Source organism: Oncorhynchus kisutch, linkage group LG17, assembly GCF_002021735.2.
Source record: "Oncorhynchus kisutch isolate 150728-3 linkage group LG17, Okis_V2, whole genome shotgun sequence".
NCBI classification, from domain to species: domain Eukaryota; kingdom Metazoa; phylum Chordata; class Actinopteri; order Salmoniformes; family Salmonidae; genus Oncorhynchus; species Oncorhynchus kisutch.
In genome coordinates, this window is record NC_034190.2 from 26,802,916 (window position 1) to 26,813,473 (window position 10,558).

The 10,558-nt window shown below is 47.6% G+C and overlaps 1 protein-coding gene across 1 annotated transcript in view; it reads right to left on the reverse strand.

The window, feature by feature from the left end:
- The window catches only part of LOC109879593 (AT-rich interactive domain-containing protein 1A), an 88,559-nt gene that overhangs the window by 48,234 nt on the left and 29,767 nt on the right, over positions 1-10,558 (reverse strand).

Sequence of the window (10,558 nt, forward strand, 5' to 3'; positions counted from 1 at the left end):
GATATGATACTATTTTGCTCTTTCACATGAGGCTTGGTTATTACCGGGGGAGGAGATTGTTGGAAAGATTTCCCAAATAGCCTAATACATCCTCACAGTTGGCCTATCAATCGCAATATATGTTTTAAAAACAGACTTCCTGTGTGAGGTGAATCAAAAAAAAGACAGACGATCAGCTTATTAGTGGTGGATGTGGTGAGATAAGACAAACAGAAATCCCCAAATGGCCATTTTCAGGACAGAGACACATCTTCGCCACACACCCCTACCCTTCTTCTTGTCTCAACATTTTAAAGATGATCCACAAGACACATTACCGTCGCACCTATTTCAGATGCTTTTCACTGACAGCGACAACCCAGTGACCAGCGAGGCCTTCTGCCAACGCCGCTGTCGGTGAAAGAAACCCACATCCTGTTCTATTGGTTTTCATAACAACTCTCTTTCCTTGTCCTGAAGACAAAGACACAATCCCCGTCATATTACCATGGCAACCCTTCCTAGTCGTTGCATCTTTAGATTCAGCCTCTTCCTGAATGTGCCAGATGTTTGATTTCAGGTGCGGTGTTTAGAACGGAGTTGTCCGCCAATTGTATTTTGTCAAATGTTTGAAAATGTTTTATTGTCCTCTTCATGTCAGGAGTTGCATGGTTTGTTATCGCCGTAATATAAATATGACTTCTGTCATTCTGAGCATCATGGGTGTATATGCATATAGGCCCGGCAAATGTCAAATATGGACGGATACGTTGTCCGTCAAATATGGACGGCTACAACCCTGATACAACCCTGACACAACCATTATACAACCCAGATACAACCCGTATACAGCCCTGATACAGCCCTGATTACAACCCTGATACAGCCATTATACAACCCTGATACAGCCCTGATACAACCATTATACAACCCTGATACAACCTGTATACAGCCCTTATACAACCCTGATACAACCCGTATACAGCCCTGATACAGCCCTGATTACAACCCTGATACAGCCCTGATACAGCCATTATACAACCCTGATACAGCCCTGATACAACCATTATACAACCCTGATACAACCTGTATACAGCCCTTATACAACCCTGATACAGCCCTGATACAACCCGTATACAACCCTGATACAGCCCGGATACAACCCCGTTTACAGCCCTGATACAGCCCTGATACAGCCCTGATACAACCCTGATACAGCCCTGATACAACCCTGATACAACCCTGATACAGCCCTGATTACAACCCGTATACAACCCTGATACAGCCCTGATACAACCCTGATACAGCCCTGATACAACCCTGATACAACCCGTATACAACCCTTATACAGCCCTGATACAACCCGTATACAACCCTTATACAGCCCCACCAGATCACTTTAGAGAGGCTGTGGGATCCATCTCAGCAGAAACACAATCAGTTGCCTGGCTACTCAAAACACATGGTGGAGCTAAAACATCTCTCCGGTTGAGAACCAAGGCTCTAATCCGTGATGTGGTCATGATTTTGGCAGGAGAGGTTATTGTGTTTGAACAGGAAGAAGAGTTGTTTACACACACTGTCTGTAGTCACGTGGATCCCATGTGGTTGTCTCCTCTAACAGCTAGCTAGCTCATCTGACTGTCACAGAGAGGGAGGGAGGGATGGAGGGGAGGGGAGGGGAGAGGAGGGGAAAAAAAAACACTCCCTGGAAGGTGGCCAAGTATTCCCACAAAAATGTCACTCTGTGGCAGGCAGAGAGGCTGGCTGTGGCCCCGAAGCCGGTTTTCAAGTTGAAACGGCGCCCAGTGCTATTTTTGGACCGTGACCTGATGGAGGCACCCCAGAGAGACCGACAGAAGGAGGAAGATGATTCAGGAACCCTCGCCTCCACCCCTCTTGCTCTCATTCTCTCCCTTCATGCCTCTGCCAGCAGAGCTGTGAATGCCGTGACCCAAAGCATGAACATGTCATTGTGAGCATGTGTGTGTGTGTGTCTATGAGTGCACCCATGTGTGAGCCACAGGAGAGGTGGGGAGTGTGTCTGCGTGTGTAATTCTACTCCATAGAGTAGTCTACAGCAAAAGCTAGTCTACAGCAAAAGAAAACAGCATTAATAGTCTACAGCAAAAGAAAACCGCTCAGACCAGAAAGCGAGGAGGCATCCCTGGGCAAAGAGCCGTGTCAGGATCAGCTGACCCCCCAGTCCCGTCTGGGCACAGAACAGCATCACAAGACCAATCATCTGACAGCAGGCAGAAAGAGAGAGGCAGCTCAGGTAAAGCCATCCTTGTTACATTCTGCCCAGGGCCCAGCCACAGGCCTGCCTACCTGGGCCCTACTCAGTCTCCCAGAGAGAGAGAAAGAGAAATTCCATCCCCATCCCACCAAGGCCACAGGGCCCTGAAGCAGGGGTAGGGGTCATAGGTTAACCCCCTAAGGCTGTGCTCTGTAGTCTTACCTCATTGAGAGGCCACATACATAGACAGAGGTCACATACATAGACAGGAGTCAGGACTATAGAGACATTCAGAAAGACAAGGAAGCAGGGGTCCACAAATCTGCATTTTAATAAACCATTTCAGCTGCGTTTTAATAAACCATTTCAGCTGCGTTTTAATAAACCATTTCAGCTGCGTTTTAATAAACCATTTCAGCTGCGTTTTAATAAACCATTTCAGCTGCGTTTTAATAAACCATTTCAGCTGCGTTTTAATAAACCATTTCAGCTGCGTTTTAATAAACCATTTCAGCTGCGTTTTAATAAACCATTTCAGCTGCGTTTTAATAAACCATTTCAGCTGCGTTTTAATAAACCATTTCAGCTGCGTTTTAATAAACCATTTCAGCTGCGTTTTAATAAACCATTTCAGCTGCGTTTTAATAAACCATTTCAGCTGCGTTTTATATTTCAAGTCAACAGTGTTTTTTTTGCTTCAATAGAGTGATCAGGGACGTGCAACTATAGTTTTCCTTCCCGGAAGAGACATAAGTGCAACACATTCAGCAGAAAATAGCTTCCTTTTCATCAGATGACAACAGAAATACAACGCTATTTGCTGGCAGCCACACAGGTAAATGAGCTTACAATGAAATACCAAGGTATTTTTAGCCAAAACAATGCATGGCCGTCAAATTGATAATGTTTAACATAGAAGAATGTAGCCAGCTACATTGCCTAATGTTTTGCTGGAGGTTAATCTTGCATTTTACCACATAAAAGTAGACTAGGCCGCGAAAAGTACCACAGAAAAGTAGACTAGACCGCAAAAAGTACCACAGAAAAGTAGACTAGACCGCAAAAAGTACCACAGAAAAGTAGACTAGACCGCAAAAAGTACCACAGAAAAGTAGACTAGACCGCAAAAAGTACCACAGAAAAGTAGACTAGACCGCAAAAAGTACCACAGAAAAGTAGCTTTTATCGGTTTTTTTTCTGAGTGAAAGACGCTGAATTCTGTGTTAACACAACCGCTGGGAAGGGAGACACTGAATGTGACGAGAGGAAAGGTCCTCCTAGTGTGGAGCTCAGGCAGAGAACTGAATAACCAGTTATTGCACACACACACAACCTCCTTAAAATTCCCCAATCCTCTCCCCACAACCAAAGCTGTTATCCCTGGATACAGCCAGCGCGCACACACACACAGCTTCTCCCACTCTGCAGCCAGTCATAGATTTGAGAAAGAGAGCCCTGAGAGAGAGACCTGAGAGAGAGAGACCTGAGAGAGAGAGCCCTGAGAGAGAGAGAGCCCTGAGAGAGAGAGAGCCCTGAGAGAGAGAGAGAGCCCCGAGAGAGAGAGATCCCTGAGAGAGAGAGAGAGAGAGAGAGCCCTGAGAGAGAGAGAGCCCTGAGAGAGAGAGAGCCCTGAGAGAGAGCCCTGAGAGAGAGAGAAAGCCCAGAGAGAGAATGCCCTGAGAGAGAGAGCCCTGGGGGAGAGAGTACGCCCAGGTAGTGAGCGGGCAAACAGGCCCAACCCCCACTCTTACACTCGCCCAAGCCAATGGCATGTACCAGATGCTCAGCAGGCTCTGCTCACACTTACTGGCCTGAGGCCAAACCACGACCAACAACATTGGACACTTTATGGAACAAAAAGCCTTCACTACATCATCCTGGAATATCCAAGGCCTGGGGTCATCTGCCTTTGGCCTAAAGAGCAGGAACCCGGACTTCACCAAAGAAATCGGTAATACAGACATTGTCATCCTGCAAGAAACCTGGTATAGAGGAGACGGACCCACTGGTTGCCCTCTAGGTTACAGAGAGCTGGTAGTCCCATCCACCAAACTACCAGGTGTGAAACAGGGAAGGGACTCAGGGGGTATGCTAATTTGGTATAGAGCAGACCTAACTCACTCCATTAATTTAATCAAAACAGGAACATTCTACATTTGGCTAGAAATTCAAAAGGAAATTATCCTAACAGAGAAAAATGTCCTCCTGTGTGCTACCTATATCCCCACACTAGAATCCCCATACTTTAATGAAGACAGCTTCTCCATCCTGGAGGGGGAAATCAATCATTTCCAGAACCAGGGACATGTACTAGTCTGTGGCGACCTAAATGCCAGAACCGGACAAGAACCTGACACCCTCAGCACACAGGGGGACAAACACCTGCCTGGAGGTGACAGCATTCCCTCCCACATATGCCCCCCTAGGCACAACTATGACAACATAACCAACAAAAACAGGTCACAACTCCTGCAGCTCTGTCGCACGCTGGGTATGTACATAGTCAATGGTAGGCTTCGAGGGGACTCCTATGGTAGGTACACATATAGCTCATCTCTTGGCAGTAGTACTGTAGACTACTTTATCACTGACCTCAACCCAGAGTCTCTCAGAGCGTTCACAGTCAGCCCACTGACACCCCTATCAGACCACAGCAAAATCACAGTCTACTTAAACAGAGCAATACTCAATCATGAGGCATCAAAGCCAAAGGAACTGAGTAACATTAAGAAATGCTATAGATGGAAGGAATGCAGTTTGGAAACCTACCAAAAAACAATTAGGCAACAACAAATTCAATCCCTTTTAGACAATTTCCTGGGTAAAACGTTGCACTGTAATAGTGAAGGTGTAAACTTGGCAGTAGAAAATCTTAACAGTATATTTGACCTCTCAGCTTCCCTATCAAATCTAAAAATCTCAAATAGAAAACCGAAGAAAATTAACAATAATGACAAATGGTTTGATGAAGAATGCAAAAATCTAAGAAAGAAATTGAGAAACCTGTCCAACCAAAAACATAGAGACCCGGAAAACCTGAGTCTACGCCTTCACTATGGTGAATCACTAAAACAATACAGAAATACACTACGGAAAAAGAAGGAACAGCATGTCAGAAATCAGCTCAATGCAATTGAAGAATCCATAGACTCTAACCACTTCCGGGAAAATTGGAAAACACTAAACAAACAACAACACGAAGAATTATCTATCCAAAATGGAGATGTATGGGTAAACCACTTCTCCAATCTTTTTGGCTCTATAACAAAGAATAAAGAGCAAAAACATATACATGATCAAATACAGATCTTAGAATCAACTATTAAAGACTACCAGAACCCACTGGATTCTCCAATTACCTTGAAAGAGTTACAGGACAAAATAAAAACCCTCCAACCCAAAAAGGCCTGTGGTGTTGATGGTATCCTCAATGAAATGATCAAATATACAGACAACAAATTCCAATTGGCTATACTAAAACTCTTTAACATCATACTTAGCACTGGCATCTTCCCCAATATTTGGAACCAAGGACTGATCACCCCAATCCACAAAAGTGGAGACAAATTTGACCCCAATAACTACCGTGGAATATGTGTCAACAGTAACCTTGGGAAAATCCTCTGCATTATCATTAACAGCAGACTCGTACACTTCCTCAATGAAAACAATGTACTGAGCAAATGTCAAATTGGCTTTTTACCAAATTACCGTACAACAGACCATGTATTCACCCTGCACACCGTAATTGACAACCAAACAAACCAAAACAAAGGCAAAGTCTTCTCATGCTTTGTTGATTTCAAAAAAGCCTTCGACTCAATCTGGCATGAGGGTCTGCTATACAAACTGATGGAAAGTGGTGTTGGGGGTAAAACATACGACATTATAAAATTCATGTACACAAACAACAAGTGTGCGGTTAAAATTGGCAAAAAACACACACATTTCTTCACACAGGGTCGTGGGGTTAGACAGGGATGCAGCTTAAGCCCCACCCTCTTCAACATATATATCAACGAATTGGCGAGGGCACTAAAACAGTCTGCAGCACCCGGCCTCACCCTACTAGAATCTGAAGTCAAATGTCTACTGTTTGCTAATGATCTGGTGCTTCTGTCACCAACCAAGCAGGGCCTACAGCAGCACCTAGATCTTATGCACAGATTCTGTCAGACCTGGGCCCTGACAGTAAATCTCAGTAAGACCAAAATAATGGTGTTCCAAAAAAGGTCCAGTCACCAGGACCACAAATACAAATTCCATCTAGACACTGCTGCCCTAGAGCACACAAAAAACTATACATACCTTGGCCTAAACATCAGCGCCACAGGTAACTTCCACAAAGCTGTGAACGATCTGAGAGACAAGGCAAGAAGGGCATTCTATGCCATCAAAAGAAACATAAATTTCAACATACCAATTAGGATTTGGCTAAAAATACTTGAATCAGTCACAGAGCCCATTGCCCTTTATGGTTGTGAGGTCTGGGGTCCGCTCACCAACCAAGACTTCACAAAATGGGACAAACACCAAATTGAGACTCTGCACGCAGAATTCTGCTAAAATATCCTCCGTGTACAACGTAGAACACCGAATAATGCATGCAGAGCAGAATTAGGCCGATACCCACTAATTATCAAAATTCAGAAAAGAGCCGTTAAATTCTACAACCACCTAAAAGGAAGCGATTCACAAATCTTCCATAACAAAGCCATCACCTACAGAGAGATGAACCTGGAGAAGAGTCCCCTAAGCAAGCTGGTCCTGGGGCTCTGTTCACAAACACAAACAGACCCCACAGAGCCCCAGGATAACAGCACAATTAGACCCAACCAAATCATGAGAAAACAAAAAGATAATTACTTGACACATTGGAAAGAATTAACAAAAAAACAGAGCAAACTAGAATGCTATTTGGCCCTACACAGAGAGTACACAGCGGCAGAATACCTGAACACTGTGACTGACCCAAAATTAAGGAAAGCTTTGACTATGTACAGACTCAGTGAGCATAGCCTTGCTATTGAGAAAGGTCGCCGTAGGCAGACATGGCTCTCAAGAGAAGACAGGCTATGTTCTCACTGCCCACAAAACGAGGTGGAAACTGAGCTGCACTTCCTAACCTCCTGGCCAATGTATGACCATATTAGAGACACATATTTCCCTCAGATTACACAGATCCACAAAGAATTCAAAAACAAATCCAATTTTGAAAAACTCCCATATCTACTGGGTGAAATTCCACAGTGTGCCATCACAGCAGCAAGATCTGTGACCTGTTGCCACGAGAAAAGGGCAACCAGTGAAGAACAAACACCATTGTAAATACAACCCATATTTATGCTTATTTATTTTATCTTGTGTCCTTTAACCATTTGTACATTGTTAAAACACTGTATATATATATATATAATATGACATTTGTAATGTCTTTACTGTTTTGAAACTTCTGTATGTGTAATGTTTACTGTTAATTTTTGTTGTTTTTCACTTTATATATTCACTTTGTATGTTGTCTACCTCACTTGCTTTGGCAATGTTAACACGTTTCCCATGCCAATAAAGCCCTTGAATTGAATTGAATTGAGAGAGCGAGCACAGAGAGATCGAGCAAGAGAAAGCGAGCACAGAGAGAGAGAGCGAGCACAGAGAGCGAGAGAGTGAGCACAGACAGAGAGCGAGAGCACAGAGAGAGAGCGAGCACAGAGAGAGAGAGAGTGAGCACAGAGAGAGAGCGAGAGCACAGAGAGAGAGCGAGAGCACAGAGAGAGAGAGCGAGAGCACAGAGAGAGAGCGAGAGCACAGAGAGAGAGCGAGAGCACAGAGAGAGAGAGAGCGAGCACAGAGAGAGAGAGCGAGCAAGCACAGACAGAGAGAGCGAGAGAGCACAGACAGAGAGAGCGAGAGAGCACAGACAGAGAGAGCGAGAGAGCACAGACAGAGAGACCGAGAGAGCACAGACAGAGAGAGAGCACAGAGGGAGAGCAAGCGAGCGAGCACAGAGAGAGCGAGCGATCGGGCACAGAGCGAGAGAGCACAGAGCGAGAGAGTGAGTAGAGAGAGAGAGAGCACAGAGCGAGTAGAGAGAGAGCGAGAGAGCGAGCACAGAGAGAGAGCGAGAGAGCGAGCACAGAGAGAGAGCGAGAGAGCACAGAGAGAGAGCGAGCACAGAGAGAGAGCGTGCGAGCACAGAGAGAGAGCGAGAGAGCACAGAGAGAGAGCGAGCACAGAGAGAGAGCGTGCGAGCACAGAGAGAGACCGAGAGAGCACAGAGAGAGAGCGAGAGAGCACAGAGGGAGAGCGAGCACAGAGGGAGAGCAAGCAAACGAGCAGAGAGAGAGAGAGAGAGCGAGCACAGAGAGAGAGAGCGAGCGAGCACAGACAGAGAGAGCGAGCACAGAGAGAGAGAGCGAGCAGAGAGCCAGCACAGAGAGAGAGAGCGAGCACAGACAGAGAGAGAGAGCGAGCACAGACAGAGCGAGCGAGCACAGAGAGAGAGAGAGAGAGAGCGAACACAGAGAGAGAGAGAGCACAGAGAGAGAGAGAGCGAGCACAAAGAGAGCACAGAGAGAGAGCGAGCACAGAGAGAGAGAGCACAGAGAGAGAGAGCACAGAGAGAGAGAGCGAGTGAGCGAGCACAGAGAGAGCGTGCGAGCACAGAGAGAGCGAGCGAGCACAGAGAGAGCGAGCGAGCACAGAGAGAGAGAGAGCACAGAGAGAGAGAGAGAGAGGGCAGACAGAGAGAGCGAGAGAGCACAGACAGAGAGAGCGAGAGAGCACAGACAGAGAGAGAGCACAGAGGGAGAGCAAGCGAGCGAGCACAGAGAGAGCGAGCGATCGGGCACAGAGCGAGAGAGCACAGAGCGAGAGAGTGAGTAGAGAGAGAGAGAGCACAGAGCGAGTAGAGAGAGAGAGCGAGAGAGCGAGCACAGAGAGAGAGCGTGCGAGCACAGAGAGAGAGCGAGCACAGAGAGAGAGCGAGCACAGAGAGAGAGCGAGCACAGAGAGAGAGCGTGCGAGCACAGAGAGAGCGAGAGCACAGAGAGAGAGCGAGCACAGAGAGAGAGCGAGCACAGAGAGAGAGCGAGAGAGCACAGAGAGAGAGCGAGAGAGCACAGAGAGAGAGCGAGAGAGCACAGAGAGAGAGCGAGAGAGCACAGAGGGAGAGCGAGCACAGAGGGAGAGCAAGCAAATGAGCACAGAGAGAGAGAGCGAGCGAGCACAGACAGAGAGAGCGAGCACAGAGAGAGAGAGCGAGCAGAGAGCCAGCACAGAGAGAGAGAGCGAGCACAGACAGAGAGAGAGAGCGAGCACAGACAGAGCGAGCGAGCACAGACAGAGCGAGCGAGCACAGAGAGAGAGAGCGAGAGAGAGAGAGCACAGAGAGAGCGAGCGAGCACAGAGAGAGCGAGAGCACAGAGAGAGAGCGAGCACAGAGAGAGAGCGAGCACAGAGAGAGAGCGTGCGAGCACAGAGAGAGAGCGTGCGAGCACAGAGAGAGAGCGAGAGAGCACAGAGAGAGAGCGAGAGAGCACAGAGAGAGAGCGAGAGAGCACAGAGGGAGAGCGAGCACAGAGGGAGAGCAAGCAAACGAGCACAGAGAGAGAGAGCGAGCGAGCACAGACAGAGAGAGCGAGCACAGAGAGAGAGAGAGCGAGCAGAGAGCCAGCACAGAGAGAGAGAGAGAGCACAGACAGAGAGAGAGAGCGAGCACAGACAGAGCGAGCGAGCACAGACAGAGCGAGCGAGCACAGAGAGAGAGAGAGAGAGAGCGAGAGCACAGAGAGAGAGAGAGCACAGAGAGAGCGAGCGAGCACAGAGAGAGCGAGCAGCACAGAGAGAGCGAGAGCGAGCACAGAGAGAGAGAGAGAGCACAGAGAGAGAGAGAGAGGGCACAGACAGAGAGAGCGAGAGAGCACAGACAGAGAGAGCGAGAGAGCACAGACAGAGAGAGCGAGAGAAGCACAGACAGAGAGAGCGAGAGAGCACAGACAGAGAGAGCGAGAGAGCACAGACAGAGAGAGCGAGAGAGCACAGACAGAGAGAGCGAGAGAGCACAGACAGAGAGAGCGAGAGAGCACAGACAGAGAGAGCGAGAGAGCACAGACATAGACGAGGAGAGAGCACAGACAGAGAGAGCGAGAGAGCACAGACAGAGAGAGCGAGAGAGCACAGCAGAGAGAGCGAGAGAGCACAGACAGAGAGAGCGAGAGAGTACAGACAGAGAGAGCGAGAGAGCACAGACAGAGAGCAGAGCACAGAGGGAGAGAGCTAGCGAGCAAGAGGGAGAGCAAGCGAGCGAGCACAGAGAGGGAGAGCAAGCGAGCGAGCACAGAG